The sequence below is a fragment of the Ranitomeya variabilis genome, chromosome 2 (genome assembly GCF_051348905.1).
Source record: "Ranitomeya variabilis isolate aRanVar5 chromosome 2, aRanVar5.hap1, whole genome shotgun sequence".
NCBI lineage: Eukaryota > Metazoa > Chordata > Amphibia > Anura > Dendrobatidae > Ranitomeya > Ranitomeya variabilis.
Window position 1 is genome coordinate 241,112,112 of NC_135233.1, and position 18,872 is coordinate 241,130,983.

Here is an 18,872-nt window from a genome sequence, read left to right on the forward strand (position 1 = left end):
GGATGGACCGTGTCAAGGGTCCAAATCCACCTGGACTCCAGCTGGGCAAGTCTCCTGGTTATTCCACCGCCCCGATACCGACATCAAGCATATCTATACCCCTGACCCTGAGGAGGCTGGTGTCGCAGTTATGGAATCTCTTGAAGTGGCGAGGTAGTGTTTTTAAATGTTATCTATTATGCAGTGTGTCCATGTAATAAAATATATGTTGGCATGACAACACGCCAGTTAAAAGTGCGGACTAGGGAGCATGTGCTTGGTATTACTGCCGCCAGCGAGGACGCATCCATGTTAAAAACACTACCTCGCCACTTTAAGAGATTTCAGTGTGATATGGCACTCTCAAACCATTCAAGCAAAAGCTGAACTCCAATATGGCGCCTCTTCCCTTCTGAGCTTTTTCGCTGTGCCTCAAAAGTAGTATTCCCCCACATATGAGGTATCGGCGTACTCAGGAGAAAGTGCACAACAAATTGTATGGTGCAATTTCTCCTGTTACCTTTAACAAAATGCAAAATTTGGGGCTAAAATAACATTTTTGTGAGGAAAATGTGATTTTATTATTTTCACAGCTCAATGTTATAAACTTCTGTAAAGCACCTAGGGGTTCAAGGTGCTCACCATGCATCTATATACATTCCTTGAGGGGTCCAGTTTCCAAAATGGTGTTACTTGTTTGGGATTTTCACTGTTTAGGCACATCAGAGGCTCATAGGTAGTGTTGAGCGATACCGTCCGATACTTGAAAGTATCGGTATCGGAAAGTATCGGCCGATACCGGCAAAGTATCGGATCCAATCCGATACCGATACCCGATACCAATACAAGTCAATGGGACTCAAGTATCGGACGGTATTCCTGATGGTTCCCAGGGTCTGAAGGAGAGGAAACTCTCCTTCAGGCCCTGGGAACCATATTAATGTGTAAAAGAAAGAATTAAAATAAAAAATATTGCTATACTCACCTCTCCGAGGGAACCGGCAGCGTTGTTTGCTTAAAATTCGCGCTTTTCTTTCCTTACGTGAAGTCCCGGCTTTGTGATTGGTTGCGTCGCAGTCACATGGGCGATGCAACCAATCACAGCAAGCCGTGACGTAATTTCAGGCCCTTAAGGATTTTAAAATTACGTCCCGGCTTTGTGATTGGTTGCGTCGCAGTCACATGGGCGACGCAACCAATCACAAGCCGTGACGTCACGGGAGGCTGGACACGCGCGCATTTTAAAATGCGCGCTTGTCCAGCCTCCCGTGACGTCCCGGCTTGTGATTGGTTGCGTCGCGGTCAACCAATCACAAGCCGGGAGGCTGGACACGCGCGCATTTTAAAATGCGCGCTTGTCCAGCCTCCCGTGACGTCACGGCTTGTGATTGGTTGCGTCGCCCATGTGACTGCGACGCAACCAATCACAAAGCCGGGACGTAATTTTAAAATCCTTAAGGGCCTGAAATTACGTCACGGCTTGCTGTGATTGGTTGCGTCGCCCATGTGACTGCGACGCAACCAATCACAAAGCCGGGACGTAATTTTAAAATCCTTAAGGACCTGAAATTACGTCACGGCTTGCTGTGATTGGTTGCGTCGCCCATGTGACTGCGACGCAACCAATCACAAGCCGGGACTTCACGTAAAGGAAAGAAAAGCGCGAATTTTAAACAAAGAACGCTGCCGCTTCCCTCGGTAAGGTGCAGGCTGCGTCGGAGAGGTGAGTATAGCAATATTTTTTATTTTAATTCTCTCTTTTACACATTTTTACATTAATGTTGTTTCGATACCGATACCCGATACCACAAAAGTATCGGATCTCGGTATCGGAATTCCGATACCCGCAAGTATCGGCCGATACCCGATACTTGCGGTATCGGAATGCTCAACACTACTCATAGGCATACTTAGGACAAATTTTGGGGTCCATTTTTTCCTGTTACCCTTGTCAAAATAAAAACAATTGGATCTGAGGTAAAAAAAAAAATGTTGTGGAAATATTTAAATGTTTTTTTTTTACCACATTCTAAAAATTCCTGTTAAGTACCTGAAGGGTTAATGAACTTCTTGAATGTGGTTTTGAGCACCTTGAGGAGTGCAGTTTTTAGATTGGTGTCACTTTTGGGTATCTTCTATCATATAGACCCCTCAAAGTGATTTCAAATGTGAGGTGGTCCTTAAAAAAAAATAAAATAAAAATGGTGGTGTGAAAATTAGAAATCGTTGGTCAAGTTTAACCCTTATAACTCCCTAACAAAAATGTTAATTGTTAACCCCTTAATGACCGCCAGTATGTCTTTTTACTGACCTGAGATATAAGAGAATAGCCTCCCCAATCATGTGACAATGCAGTAGCTGTCGGCTGTACACTATAGGTGATAACTTGGCATATCAGCCACTATCAGTGTTGGCACCGTCCCGTCCATATCGGTTTAACCCCTTAAGGTACCGTCACACTCAGCGATGCTGCGGCGATATAGACAACGAGCCGACCTAAACTAGATCGCTGGAGCGTCGCTGTTTAGGTCGCTGTAGAGAGTTCAAACACAGCAACTCCAGAACGATGCAGGAGCGATCCAGTGATGTAACGGCGACTCCCTTCTCGTTCTCGCTGGTTGTTAGCTCCATGTCAAACAGCCGGAGTGTACCGACTGGCTAGAAGGAGACGCTGCGACGCCCCCTATGCTCGTTGCTGGCGTCGTTGCTTTTGATGTCAAACATGACGATACACGCCGACCTGGCGAAGAAATAAAGTTCTGGACTTCTAGCTCCGACCAGCGATGGCACAGCGGGATCCAGATCGCTGCTGCGTGTCAAACACAACGAGATCGCTATCCAGGACGCTGCAACGTCACGGATTGTTGTCGTTCTCTTTGCAAAGTTGCTGAGTGTGACGGTACCTTTAGATGCTGCTGTCAATAGTGAATACATCATATAAATGGTTAACAGTGTGGGGTCTTTCTCTCTAACCCCACCGACACCCTGAGTTCAGGATTGTGTGGTCCTGATGTTTGCCATGGCAGTTCACAACCAAATCGTGGCCTGTTCAGAAGTTAGCGACATGTAGGTGGTAAAAAATACACTTTTTTATTCCTGTCATTTCACTTTGCATTAATTCCGGAAAATCACGTGAAGAGTAAATAAACTGACAGCAGTTTTCAATATGTCGGGGGGCGCTGTTCAAAATGGTATCACTTTTGGAGGTTTTCATATATATATAGGACCCCCAAAATCACGTCAAACCTGGATAGGTCCCTCAAGAAAAAAAAAGTATATTTACTAGAAAATAAATAAAAATGACTGCTACATTTTTAAACTTCCTAAAAGGCTAACAAAATAAAATAACATTTTACAACTGGTGCTGATGTAAAGCAGACATGTGGGAAATGTTGTTTATTAATGGTTTTCTGTGGTATGACTATCTGGATTAAAGGGATAATCATTCAAAGTTTGAAAGTTGCAAATTTTTTTGTACATTTTTGTATAATTTCTGATATATTTTTTAAATAGAAAACATATTGACCTAAATTTACCATTATCATAAATTATAATGTTCCAAGAAAAAACAGTCTCCAAATCAATGGGATATGTTGAAGCATTCCAGAGTTGTTACAACATAAAGTGACAGATTTAAAAAAAATTGTCCTGGTCACTAAGGGGTTAAGTATTTTGTGTGACATACGGTATCTCTGTGATGTAAGGGCATGAAAATTCAAAGTTGGAAAATTAAGAAATTTTCAACATTTTTGCCAGATTTCCATTTTTTTCACGAATAAAGGCAAGTCATATCAAAGAACGGTGGCTCAGTGGATAGCACTGCAGCCTTGCAGCACTGGAGTCTTGGGTTCAAGCCCCACACTGAACAACATCTGCAAAGAGTTTGTGTGTTCTCCCTGTGTTTGCGTGGGTTTCCTCCGGGTTCTCCGGTTTCTTTCCACATTCCAAAGACCTACTGATAGGGAATTTGGATTGTGAGCCTCATTGGGGACAGCGATGATAATGTGTGCAAACTGTAAAGCGCTGCGGAATATGTTAGCGCTATATAAAAATAAAGATTATTATTATTAAGAAATGTTGCCACTATCATGAAGTACAATATGTCACGAAAAAACAGTCTCAGAATCACCGGGATTCCGATTAAAGAAATGGTTAGGGTTGACTCTTCTCTTAAGCCCCCTAGCCATTGCCATAAGGTTATGGTCACTAGAACAAGAATTGCTGCAAATTTTCTGTACTCCGTTTTGGTTGTAAAATCCAAAGTAGCAGCAAAGTGCATGAGATTTAGCAAAATCTCATAAACACGATGCAGGAAGTTTTCTGTTAAGTTAAAATTAAAGAATTACCGTATTCTCAAATTGTGTAATAAAAAGCACCATATTCACCTTCCCTAGTGGTCTTATGGCGCAGTCTATCAGCAACTGTGTTTTGCTGCAGCAGTGACCTGACAAGATGCCATCAGAAGAGACAGCTTGGGGGAAGCAGCAGGGAAGTGTTGTCATGGGAGCTGGTGTTGTCTGGGGAGGGTGAGAATAGTTATACTTAAGCTGGAAAATGAGCGACAAACTCCACAGGATTTGGTGAAAATTTCCTTGCACATTTTTGCAGAATTACTCCAGAAATCGACCCTAAAGGGTACCAGCAGCACAGAGTGATTCAGAGTGTGCAGCATGAATTTGTACTTTTGTTACAAGAGCAACAGTAATTATAAAGAAAAACTAACAGTGCATTTTTAGGTTATGTGCACACGCTGTGGATTTTTCTGCAGATACGCAGCGGTTTCGACGCTGCGGATTCGCAGCTGTTTTCCATGAGTTTACAGTACCATGTAAATCTATGGAAAACAAAATCCGCAGTGCACATGCTGCGGAATAAAACGCTCGGAATCTCTGCGTTGTTTATTCCGCAGCATGTTCATTCTTTGTGCGGATTCCGCAGCGGTTTACACCTGCTCCATAATAGGAATCCACAGGTGTAAAACCGCAGGTGGAATTTGCACAAAAGCCGCAGGTAAAACACAGTGCTTTTTACCTGCGGATTTCTCAAAACAGATGTGGAAAAATCCGCAGAGGATCCATCTACGTGTGCACATACCCCTAGGGTATGTGCACATGTTGCAGATTTGCCTGTGGAATTTTCTGCGCAGATTCTGCATCTCTGGGTAGAAAACGCAGGTAAAAATCCTTGCGGGTGAGATGTGTTTTTGATGCGTTTTTTCATGCGGATTTGTATGCGTTTTTGTGTGCTAAATAAAGATCTAAAAATAATCTAAAAAAAAAAGAATTGTGATGTCATTTCTTGTCCAACCTCTTCATTTACATACTCCATTTAAGAATAATGTTTACACACAGATAGGTAGATGATGGATAGTTGATAGATGATAGATCTAGATGATATAGCTAATAGATAGATCTAATCTAACTCTCTATCATCTATCTATCTATTTATCTATCATCTATCTATCATCTATCTATCATATATCTATCTATAGATAGATAGGTGATACCAAGCCCAATGTTTAGCAATAAACATAATAAAATGGTACAGAAAAAGTTAAATAAAGACACAAACACACAAGATCTGCATTAGGTCGGGGTTACACTTGCGAGAAACTTGCACGAGTCTCTCACATCAATACCCGGGCACTGCCGCTGGCACTTGGACAGGAGCGTTCAGATGCATAAAAATACATGCAGTCGCACACTCCGGTCCGGAGTGTCAGTGGTAGTGCCGGGTATTGATCTGCGAGACTTGTGCAAGTTTCTCGCAAGTGTGACCCCGGCCTTAAACGCAATATCTGTTTAATTTTTAAAAAAGAGAAAAAAAATGGCGTGGGCTTCATCTCAATTTTCTGCGCCAGAGAGGGAAAGCCAGTGACTGGGAGCTGATGTTTATAGCCTGGGAAGGGGGTAATACCCATGGATCTTCCCGGGTTATGAATAACAACCCGCAGCTGTATATTTAGCCTTTACTGGCTATTAAAATAGGGGGACCCCCCCAAGAAAATGACGTGGGGTCCCCCTATAATTAATAGCCAGAAAAGGCTATACAGACACCTGTGGGCTGATATTACCCTTCCCCCCCTCGGGCTACATACACCAGCTCCCAGCCGACACTTAGCCTCTCTCTTCCCACTGTGACTTTGTATTTTAAGATGACATCAAGCCGGCTTAGTAATGGAGAGGCGTCAGTAAGACACCTATCCATTGCTAATCCTATAGTTGGTGAAGGGTTAAATATAGACACAGCCAGAATAAAGTCTTTTAATGAAATAAAACACTACACATTTTTCCCATCTTTATTGTTCTGCCATCCATGTGACGCCCTCGATCTCCTGCAAAAAAAATAAAATAAAATAAACCTACACAAATACTCCCTGGTCCGATGTAGTCCATTTACTAAAGAGTGTCTCATGACAATCTCTCCTATAGAGCTGTCACATCAGGAGATGTGACTGCTCTACAGGGCCTCCAGTGACACACTGACAAGAGACAATGGCTCCTGCAGTGTTATCACTGAGGGTTCAATGAGTCAATTGCTCTCACTTAACGGCACTGCGGCGTGAGAATTTTCCCATGCAGCAGTGCTGCAAGTGACAGTATGAACTCTGTTGAACTCACGGCGGCGGAGGGATACAGTGCAGAGGATTATCTCCTGTCATTGTGTCACCGGAGCCCCTGGAGAGCGGTCACATCTGCCGATGTGACAGCTCTCCACGGGAGATCATCATGGGACACTAGTTATTAAATGGATTACATCAAACTAGGGAGTATACTGATGGTTTATTATTTATTTATTTTTATTTTTTTACAGGTGATCGAGGGAGTCGGGGATTAGGTGTATGGTGAGTATATACTGTATGTTGTATGTTCTGTATGTGTATATGTGTGTACGTGTTTTTTTTTGTTTTTTTACACAGTAGCCGAATGATGAGACTACTGCTGTCCCATCATCGGCTAGCTGTCACTGTAGCAGGCATAGCCGGATGGGACTAGTAGTCCCATCGGACGATGCCTGCCCACACACAGAGACACACACACAGCCTCACAGACCCCCTGCAGACCCATGCAGACACACAGATATACACAAACACCGGCACACAGACACACACATCTTCCCCGCACACACAGTGTCTGCCCACACACAGTGTCCGCCCACACACTCTTCCTCCCTATCTGCAGCGTTTCTCGCACCCAACTCTGCAGTAAAACCGCAGATCTTTTTAAACCTGCGGTTTTGCTGCGGATTTGACTGAATCAATGGAAGTCAATGGGCGCAGAAACGCTGCAGATCCGCAAAAAGAATTGACATGCTGCGGAAAATAAAACTTCAAATCCACGCTTTATTTTCTGCAGCATGTGCACACCAATTCTAGATTTCCCATTGACTAACATTGCTTGAGCACTACACTGCGGATTTGATGCAATTCCACGAGTTCAAAAACGCTGCGGAAACGCATCAAAATCAGCAACGTGTACACATAGCCTTATTACATAAATGTAGTGTGGACCTGACCTTATATACATTTGTCATAATGAGGGCTGAAATCCTGGTGACATAATCTTAGGGTAAGGTTCGCAGATGGTCTTGGGTTTTCCTCAGCTACTGGATCTAACTTTTCTGGATGTGCCGGTATCTATTCTGAGACAAGCACAGAGCTGCTGTATATTATGACTAGTTTATATATTCGCATTCAAGCCAATATACAAGGGCCGGCCCTGCAATGTGCTGTATCTTCAAAGTCGTGATTCCTCGTAAATGCGTTTACAGGTTTACAGTAGTTTTAAGCTTTAGACAATAAAACAAATCTTAATTTATTTTATTTATATTTTATTATATAAACTTCTGTGGTCGGCTATCTGTATAATACTGGGAATAATCAGTTATCCTGTAGTAACATTGGATATTGTCACCAGATATAGTTACTTTCTAACTGCTTTCATAGTTTGTAAATCTGTACTATATGGAGGAATATTGAAACAGACTGTGAATCCAAAGTGAGAATCAACCCCTTACCAATATTGCGTTTCTAAATTCGAGATGATTCATGGGTAGGATAGCAGAGGATTTGGTACATGATGACATCAGTCCAAAATTTAAATGGAGTCCTTCAGTTCCGAAATCCATATTACAGGTCCTTGTAGAGGACCTCTCACTAAAAGGAGTTTAAAAATTCACTTGAGAGTTTCGGTGAAAACCATTATGTGGAAATGAGGTGCTCTAGGCACCTAGGCAGGGCCACGAAGTTGGGGACACCTGTCTTTTGACAGATTTCCTGCATAGCTCCGCCCCCACAGCATTAGTTGACAGCGAGTGAAGCTGTAAAAGGAATGAATGAAGGAAGGAAGTGTGTACTAGACACCTGAATATGTTGCAACATTAAGGGTTTGTGCAAACAATCAGTAAACGCTGCTAGTTGGGCTTTGTGTACTTGTGTAGCGTCTAACCCGCAGTGTCCAGATGGTACAGCATAGTGGATGGGATTTCAAGAAATCCCATGTCCATTATGCATCCAGTGATGCCCACAGTACACCCATGGAAACGGACATGCAGCACGTCTCCAGACCGCAGCATGTCCATTTCTCTTGTGAAGACCCTTAGGGTATGTGCAGACAATCCAGAACTGGCAACGCATGTTGTGTGTCCAAAGTGCTGCCGTCTATTGAAGACAGGTGAATCCGCATTTGTTAATTGAACCGTGCAGATTCACCGTGTCCAATACATTGTATGGGTAAAATTTCTCTTGCGGAGACATGCTGCGGTCTGGAAAGAAGCGCTGCATGTCAATGTTAACGGGCGCCGCTGGATGCATAGTGGACATGGGATTTCTTAAAATCCCATCTCCTATGCGGTTACATCTGGACACTGCACAACCCACAGCGTTTACTGATCGTGTGCACATACCCGAATAGCCTTGAGTTTGCCCCAGTACTATAAAAATAGTTTGATGTGTATTCACACATGACTAATTTGTTACACACATATCTGCAATTGTCCCATTTATCTACCTGGAGAGGAAGGACGATGGACCTTTTTTCACCGCTGACCATTCATAAGAGGATTCTGCAATATGAGAAACTGTATACGGTATTTTACTTAGTCTGTGTTCAATAAAGCGAAGTGACATTTTGGATACCAGTTCCAACTTACTGGGATTAGCGGTTGCAGTCTTACAAAACACAACTATAAACCTCAGAAAGTGTTGTCTCCTTTTACAGTCCTTCCACGGTGAATGCATTGGCACTAATGTACAGTTTATTACACATGTGGTATAAAAAATCCTGCCTGTGGAGCACACTCACTATTTTTGCATTGAGTTCGTCTGAATTCGGCTCACAGAAAACCATACACAGTGTTATTTGGATGATCGGATTTTCAGTCACCTAAATTATCCATCATGTGTGAATTCACCCTTAGGCTCTGATACTCCCAGGACACAAAGCACAAAAACATAACAGCCATGAATCCACCTGCTTCAGAGACGAGAAGGAAGAAGCTTCTAACCAATTACAGGAAAGCTGCTATTCATGTGTTGTGGAGAAGACATATGATGTCCCTGAAGGGTTACTTTTTGATAGCAATTGGCAATTGTAGACTTCTTTGATTGAGGGTACGATGCATTCGTTGGACAGCTATGGCTGTTGAACATGTTGCGCTTGGAGGTCTAGTTCATTTGCAAGCTGTTCAATCCTCTGAAATCCTTTGGTCACATTGTCTATTTCCACTTCCATAGATATCACCGCAGACTTATTTGTGGGGACCCCATCTGCCTTTATGACCACCGTGTAGATGTCCCTTAGCTGGAAAGTCTCCTGTGTGACATTGTGTACAGTGGTATATTTTTGAATCCCAGCTTTTTGCAAAAAGTTGCCTATCTTTGCATTGTCCGACTCAACATGGATTTGTAAGATTCGGGACAGGTATGCAATTATTTCTTCTTCTTGTACCAGTTCATAGCAGGTCATTAAATTTCTCGATTTTTCAAAGTCTACTGTATTTCTATTCAGATCAGAATCTGGTTTTGTTTTAGAGCTTGGGAAACTTTCTGCCTTGGGGTCATAAGAGATAACTTGTTTTGTCCTGATGGTCGTCTTGTCAGGACTGGGAATTTCAAGCATTGTGGCATTCACCTTGTCAGTAATCAGTTGCCATGCTTTCCCTGTTTTGCTGAGCCAAGACTCATTGACAGCAAGATCATATAATTCTGTGTCATAATACTCCACTTCTTCCAGCACTTTTCCTGTGCGGATCGCCCCCAACTCTGTTATCTTCTCTTCAGTTGTGTCCTTTGCCCAGTATGTCTGCAGGATCTTTACCTTGTGAATGTTGGATTCTTTCTGACTCTTTGACATGATTTTTCCTGTAAGATCAGATTGAAAGATTGAGTGAAATGACCTGAGTTTAACATCCTGTTAACCAAATAGCATTTAACAACCATTCAGGTTCTTCCAGTTTTTACTATTGTATTTCAATGATCATACAAACCAAATTTTATACAGCATGTTTGCTAGTGAGGGTATATTTTTGAAGATGTCTGAAAGTGTGTTAGATAGTGAACAACCATATGTCACCTGTAAACCAATGTTAACCACGTGATTTTTAACTGGATATCACTAGATGGAATACCATAGCCTACTAGTTTATTGCTTCCTTTTTTTCACTGCTGGGACATTGACTAAACTCCAGAAAGAGGGCTCTAATGACCTAAATTGCAAATCATGGCTAGTGGAAGTGGAAAAGAATCAGTGCTCGATCCTGCTGGTTAATTCAAAGTTTATGCAGCGAAAAAGCAGAGACTTTGAATGGAGCAGCAGGGCACACGCATCAGTGGTTACTCACTCTCTCCAGTCCCACAAAGTCGCTGCCTCTGGGTAATCCGTGACTCTGATCTCTCCATCAAAACACCTTCCAAGCCCTTTCCACTTCCTACATACACAAACTCAAAAATAATTACCGGATCCACACATTCCTTAACGAGAACCTGCCAGCAGGATTTTGCTAAGTAAAGTGCAGGCATTGTCAGGTTGTCAGTGTTAAACTGAATAAAATTATACATGGCTGAAGAAATCGGTCTTGTGGTTCTTGTGTAATCAGTGTTAGTAGTTTACAGTTAATGACATTCTTCTGCTTAGGGGTGAGACTGTAGGCAGAGTCTTATCTTCCTACTCTAAGCCAGAGAAACCACTGACAGACCTACCCACAGGCTTGCATCGTAGTTGCAGACAGTCTTGGTTCTCATGCCTCGACTACTGCAAGCCTCCTGCTTTGTGGCCTCCCCTCTAATACTCTCGCATCCCTCCAATCTATAATAATCTCCACCTGTCCCCCTCGCTATTCCTAGTGTTATTTGCTCTGTCAATCCCTTCACCTGCTTCTCATTGCCCAGGGACTCCAGTTCAAAACCCTAATCATGACATGCAAAGCCATCTACAACCTGTGTCCTCCATACATCTGTGACCTCTTCTCCCAGTACTTAAAGTGGGTATAGAAATTATTCATACCCCTTTAAATTTTTCTTTCTTTGCTTCATTGCAGCGATTTGGTAAATTCAAAAAAGTTCATTTTTTCTCATTAATGTACCCTCTGCACCCCATCTTGACTGAAAAAAACCAGAAATGTAGTAATTTTTGCAAATTTATTAAAAAAGAAAAAAACTGAAATATCACATGGTCATAAGTATTCAGACCCTTTGCTCAGTATTGAGTAGAAGCATCTTTTGAGCTAGTACAGTCATGAGTCTTCTTGGGAATGATGCAACAAGTTTTTCACACCTGGATTTGGGGATTCTCAGCCATTCTTACTTGCAGATCCTCTCCAGTTCCGTCAGGTTGGATGGTGAACATTGGTGGACAGCCATTTTCAGGTCTCTCCAGAGATGCTCAATTGCAATTAGGTCAGGGCTCTGGCTGGGCCAATCAGGAATGGTCACAGAGTTGATGGGAAGCCACTCCTTTGTTATTTTAGCTGTGTGCTTAGGGTCATTGTCTTGTTGGAAGGTGAACCTTCGGCCAAGTCTGAGGTCCAGAACACCCTGGAAGAGGTTTTCATCCAGGATATCTCTGTACTTGGTCACATTCATGTTTTCTTCAATGACATCCAGTCGTCCTGTCCCTGCAGCTGAAAAACACCCCCATAGCATGATGCTGCCACCACCATTTTTCACTGTTGGGTTTGTATTGGGCAGGTGATGAGCACTGCCTAGTTTTCTCCTCACATGCCAATTAGAATTATCACCAAAAAGACCTATCTTTGTCTCATCAGTCCAGAGAATCTTATTTCTCATAGTCTGGGAGTCCTTCATGTGTTTTAGCAAACTCAATGCGGGCTTTCATATGTCTTGCACTGAGGAGAGGCTTCCATCGGGCCACTCTGCCATAAAGGCCCGACTGGTGGAGGGCTGCAGTGATAGTTGACTTTGTGGAACTTTCTCCCACCACACTACTGCATCTCTGGAGCTCAGCCACAGTGATCTTGGGGTTCTTCTTTACCTCTCTCACCAATATTCTTCTCCCACAATGAAAACACAAAACAGCACAGTAAAACCAAAAACACACTGTTGTAAAAAAAATCACAGTGAACAGCAAGTGCTAGTAAAATGTTTCCCACAATCGCCAGGTCTAGAAAGACTTCTGGTGGTCCCAAACGTCTTCCATTTAAGGATTATTGTGGCCACTGCGCTCTTAGGAACCTTGAGTACTGCAGAAATTCTGTTGTAACCTTGGCCAGATCTGTGACACAATTCTGTCTCTGAGCTCCTTAGCCAGTTCCTTTGACCTCATGATTCTCATTTGGTCTGACGTGAGCTGTGAGGTCTTATATAGACAGGTGTGTGCCTTTCCAAATCAAGTCCTATAAGTTTAATTAAACACAGCTGGACTCCAATGAAGGAGTAGAATCATCTCAAGGAGGATCACAAGGAAATGGACATCATGTGACTTAAATATGAGTGCCTGAGCTTTTTGCAACATTCACAAGAAGACTCATAGCTGTACTAGCTCAAAAGGGTGCTTCTACTCAATACAGAGCAAAGGGTCTGAATATATATGACCATGTGATGGTTCAGCTTGTCTTTTTTATTAACCCCTTCCCGACCTTTGACGCCACGTAGGCGTCATGAAAGTCGGTGCCAATCCGACCTGTGACGCTTATGTGGCGTCATGGAATGATCGCGTCCCTGCAGATCGGGTGAAAGGGTTAACTCCAATTTCACCCGATCTGCAGGGACAGGGGGAGTGGTACTTCAGCCCAGGGGGGGTGGCTTCACCCCCCCGTGGCTACGATCGCTCTGATTGGCTGTTGAAAATGAAACAGCCAATCAGAGCGATTTGTAATATTTCACTATGAAAACTGGTGAAATATTACAATCCAGCCATGGCCGATGCAGCAATATGATCGGCCATGGCTTGAAACACTGGTCTGCACCCCCCCACCGCCACCGATCTCCTCTCCAGTCCTCCATTCTGTGCTCCGCTCCCCTCCGTCGTCCTGTCCGCTCCCCCGTCCTGTCCGCTTCCCCCGTCCTGTCCGCTTCCCCCGTGCTCCGATTCCACCCCCCTGCTCCGATCACCCCCCCCCCTGTGCTCCGATCCCCCCCTCATACTTACCGAGCTTCCCGGTGTCCGTCCGTCTTCTCCACGGGCGCCGCCATCTTCCAAAATGGCAGGCGCATGCGCAGTGCGCCCGCCGAATCTGCCAACCGGCAGATTCGTTCCAGCTACATTTTGATCACTGTGATAAAACCTATCACAGTGATCAAAATAAAAAAAATAGTAAATGACCCCCCCCCCCCTTTATCACCCCCATACGTAGGGACAATAATAAAATAAAGAAAACATTTTTTTTTTTCCCACTAGGGTTAGAACTAGGGGTGTAGGGTTAGGGGTAGGGTTAGAACTAGGGTTAGCGTTAGAATTAGGCTATGTGCACACGGTGCGGATTTGGCTGCGGATCCGCAGCGGATTGGCCGCTGCGGATTCGTAGCAGTGTTCCATTAGGTTTACAGTACCATCCGCTTTGCCCATGGTGCGGAAAATACCGCGCGGAAATGCTGTATGTTGTGTTGTGAATTCTATTTTTGGGCTCCCTCTAGTGGTCACAAGCGGTACTGTGTAGTGTTGTCTTTCTGCAGGTTGGCTGCATCAGCTGGTTCGTTATCCTTGGTTGGTTTCCTATTTAGCTCACCTGGAGACTCAGTTCCTTGCCTGCTATCAATGTATTCAGTGCTCTTCAGATTCCTTGTGTCTACCTTGCTCCCAGTCTCTCCAAGACAAGCTAAGTTTTTGTTTGATCATTTTTTGATTATCAGTGTTCATTATGTTTTTAGTCCAGCTCGCTAAAATGTGATTTCCTTGCTTGCTGGTTGCTCTAGGGGACTGAGTTTCTCCCCCACACCGTTAGTTGGTGTGGGGGTTCTTGAAATCTCAGAGTGGATATTTTGTAAGGGTTTTTTACTGACCGCATAGATTCCCTTTTCTATTTTCTGCTATCTAGTATTAGTGGGCCTCATTTGCTGAATCTGCTTTCACCCCTGTGTATGTGCCTTCCTCTTACCTCACCGTTATTATTTGTTGGGGGCTTCTATATCTTTGGGGATTATTTCTCTGGAGGCAAGAGCGGTTTTTCTTTCTCTCTAGGGGTAGTTAGTTCCTCAGGCTGGCTCGAGACGTCTAGGATTTTTAGGCACGTTCACCGGCTACTTCTAGTGTGTTTGGATAGGTTCAGATTTGCGGTCAGTCCAGTTTGCCACCTCCCTAGAGCTTGTCCTATGTTTGTTACTTAGCTGGAGTAATTTGTGATCCTCAACCACTAAGGATCATAACAATGTTGTATTTTCCGCAGCATGTTAATTCTTTGTGCAGATTCTGCAGCGTTTTACACCTGTTATTCAATAGGAATCCGCAGGTGAAATCCGCATAAAAAACACTGGACATCCGCGGTAAATCTGCAGGTAAAACGCAGTGCCTTTTACCTGCGGATTTTTCAAAAATGGTGCGGAAAAATCTCACATGAATCCGCAACATGGGCACATAGCCTTAGGGTTGGAATTAGAGTTAGGGTTGGAATTAGGGCTAGGGTTGGAAATAGGGTTAAGAATAGGCTTGTCGTTAGAGTTATGGTTAGGGGTGTGTTGGGGTTAAAGTTGTGGTTGGGGTTACGGTTAGGGTTAGGGTTAGGGTTGGGATTAGGGTTAGGGTTGTGGTTAGGAGTGTGTTGGGGTTAGGGATGTGATAAGAGTTATGGCTAGAGTTGGGATTAGGGTTAGGAGTGTGTTGGGGTTAGTGTTGGAGTTAGAATTGAGGGGTTTCCACTGTTTAGGCACATCAGGGGTCTCCAAACGCAACATGGCGCCACCATTGATTCCAGCCAATCTTGCGTTCAAAAAGTCAAATGGTGCTCCCTCCCTTCCGAGCCCCGACGTGCGCCCAAACGTGCGCCCAAACAGTGGTTTACCCCCACATATGGGGTACCAGCATACTCAGGACAAACTGGGCAACAACTATTGGGGTCCAATTTCTCCTCTTACCCTTGCGAAAATAAAAAATTGCTTGCTGATACATAATTTATGAGGAAAGAAAAATTATTTTTTATTTTCACGGCTCTGCGTTATAAACTTCTGTGAAGCACTTGGGGGTTCAAAGTGCTCACCACACATCTAGATAAGTTCCATTCCATCAAAGTCTGCATTTCAAAACGTCACTACTTCCTTTCCGAGCCCCGACGTGTGCCCAAGCCGTGGTTTACCCCCACATATGGGGTATCAGTGTACTCAGGACAAACTGGGCAACAATTATTGGGGTCCAATTTCTCCTGTTACCCTTGTGAAAACAAAAATTTGTTTGCTAAAACATCATTTTTTTTTTTTATATTCGTTTATTAATTGCCGGATAAATCATACACACATTTGCTTGTATTCATCAATATCCATTAATTACAGACAATTACCATGCTTAGCCATGTCTAAGGTATTACAGAGGTAATAAACAGTGCATGTTTGCATGTTGATCATTAATGTCTATTTTAAACCTTAACTACATTAACTTCTAATAAAACCTCTAAATCTAATATAGTGCCGCGTGAAGGAGAGTTCTAAATAAATTACGCCCTAAAACATCATTTTTGAGGAAAGAAAAATTAGTTTTTATTTTCACGGCTCTGCGTTGTAAACTTCTGTGAAGCACTTGGGGGTTCAAAGTGCTCACCACATATGTAGATAAGTTCCTTGGGGGGTCTAGTTTCCAAAATGGGGTCACTTTTGGGGGTTTCTACTGTTTAGGCACATCAGGGGCTCCGCAAACGCAACGTGACGCCCGCAGACCATTCCATCAAAGTCTGCATTTCAAAACGTCACTACTTCCTTTCCGAGCCCCGACGTGTGCCCAAACAGTGGTTTACCCCCACATATGGGGTATCGGTGTACTCAGGACAAATTGGGCAACAACTCTTGGGGTCAAATTTCTCCTGTTACCCTTGGGAAAATTAAAAAATTCTGGGCTAAAAAAATATTTTTGAGGAAAGAAAACACATTTATTATTTTTACGGCTCTGCGTTATAAACTTCTGTGAAGCACTTGGGGGTTCAAAGTGCTCACCACACATCTAGATAAGTTCCTTTGGGGGTCTAGTTTCCAAAATGGGGTCACTTGTTGGGAGTTTCTACTGTTTAGGCACATCAGGGGCTCTGCAAATGCAACATGACGCCCGCAGAGCATTCCATCAAAGTCTGCATTTCAAAACGTCACTACTTCCTTTCCGAACCCCGACGTGTGCCCAAACAGTGGTTTACCCCCACATATGGGGTATCATCGTACTCAGGACAAACTGGACAACAACATTTGGGGTCCAATTTCTCCTGTTACCCTTGGGAAAATAAAAAATTCCGGGCTAAAAATCATTTTTGAGGAAAGAAAAATTATTTTTTATTTTCACATCTCTGCGTTATAAACTTCTGTGAAGCACCTGGGGGTTTAAAGTGCTCACTATGCATCTAGATAAGTTCCTTGGGGGGTCTAGTTTCCAAAATGGAGTCACTTGTGGGGGAGCTCCAATGTTTAGGCACACGGGGGCTCTCCAAATGCGACATGGTGTCCGCTAAAGATTGGAGCCAATTTTTCATTCAAAAAGTCAAATGGCGCTCCTTCCCTTCTGAGCCCTGCCGTGCACCCAAACAGTGGTTTACCCCCACATATGAGGTATCAGCGTACTCAGGACAAATTGGACAACAACGTTCGTGGTCCAGTTTCTCCTTTTACCCTTGGGAAAATAAAAAAATTGTTGCTAAAAGATCATTTTTGTGACTAAAAAGTTAAATGTTCATTTTTTCCTTCCATGTTGCTTCTGCTGCTGTGAAACACCTGAAGGGTTAAAAAACTTATTGAATGTGGTTTTGATCACCTTGAGGGGTGCAGTTTTTAGAATGGTGTCACTTTGGGGTATTTTCAGCCATATAGAACCCTCAAACTGACTTCAAATGTGAGGTGGTCCCTAAAAAGAATGGTTTTGTAAATTTTGTTGTAAAAATGAGAAATCACTGGTCAAATTTTAACCTTTGTAACTTCCTAGCAAAAAAAAATTTTGTTTCCAAAATTGTGCTGATGTAAAGTAGACATGTGGGAAATGTTATTTATTAACTATTTTGTGTCACATAACTCTCTGGTTTAACAGATGAAAATTGCGAAATTTTCCAAATTTTCGCCAAATTTCCGGTTTTTTTTTTTTCACAAATAAACTCAGAAATTATCGACCTAAATTTACCACTAACATGAAGCCCAATATGTCATGAAAAAACAATCTCAGAACCGCCAGGATCCGTTGAAGCATTCCTGAGTTATTACCTCATAAAGGGACACTGGTCAGAATTGCAAAAAACGGCAAGGTCATTAAGGTCAAAATAGGCTGGGTCACGAAGCGGTTAAGTTTGCAAAAATTTCTGCATTTCTGTTTGGTTTTTTTTCAGTCAATATGGGGTGCAGAGTGTACATTAATGTGGTAAACATGACCTTTTTTGAATTTACCAAAAGGCTACAATGAAACAAAGAGTGAAAAATGTAAAGGGGTCTGAATACTTTCCGTACCAACTGTACCTTCATGCAACCTCAGATCCTCACAAAGATGTCCTTCTATACTGCCTTCTTATCTCTTCTTCCCACAATCGCATACAAGATTTCTCTCATGCACCCACCCTACTTTGGAACTTTCTACCTCAACTTATGTTGGAAACCTTCAAATAAAACCTAAACACCCACCTATTCCGACAAGCCTAGAACTTGGTTTAACGATCGTTCCACCAAACCGCTGCACGACCAGCTCTGCCCTCACCTACTGTGAGCCCACGAGTGCAGGGTCCTCCTTCTTCCTGTAACAGTCGGTGACTCATTTTGTTCAAGATTATTGTACTTGTTTTTTTATTATGTATACCCCTTTTCACATGTTAAGCGCCATGGAGTAAATGGTTCTATAATAATAACTCCACTCCATTCACGCCTCTCGCAGCCAAGGTTTTACAGCTTAGGGGAATACTCCCAGCAGCCCTATCCCCTGTAAATTAACATTTGTCTCATTTCCAGGTGATCACTGCATCATAATAAAATGCCTCTTTAAACCTTGCATAATGAAAAAGTCTGCAACTTTTCAACATATTTTCTGCTTCAGCTAATAGTTTGCTTCCTTTGTATCAAGTCTATTAACAGTTTGGACTCCAGGAGGATTTATTTTACCAGTATTAATACAATGTGGCAAACGATCAGGGCAGGAGAGAAATTTGTACATCTTTGTTTAGCTTGCAGAGTGTTGCCTATTCTGGATACAATTACAGCAAACCATCAACTTTGAGAAGTATTAGGTTAGGCCTGTTTCACTTGTCTGATATTCAGGGTCTGAGTGTGGACCACAGTGCCT

General features: G+C 43.0%; 1 protein-coding gene across 33 annotated transcripts in view; it reads left to right on the top strand.

Annotated features, from left to right (window-relative positions):
• Positions 1-18,872, top strand: part of RALGPS1 (Ral GEF with PH domain and SH3 binding motif 1) — a 1,054,187-nt gene that overhangs the window by 220,715 nt on the left and 814,600 nt on the right. The window contains exon 1 of one of the 33 annotated variants that reach the window (XM_077284274.1): positions 6,790-6,823. The exons of the other annotated variants lie outside the window; for them this stretch is intronic. The gene's annotated coding sequence lies outside the window, so the exon portion shown is untranslated. Of the gene's footprint in view, positions 1-6,789; positions 6,824-18,872 lie in introns of those variants that run through there. 33 annotated transcript variants of the gene reach the window in all.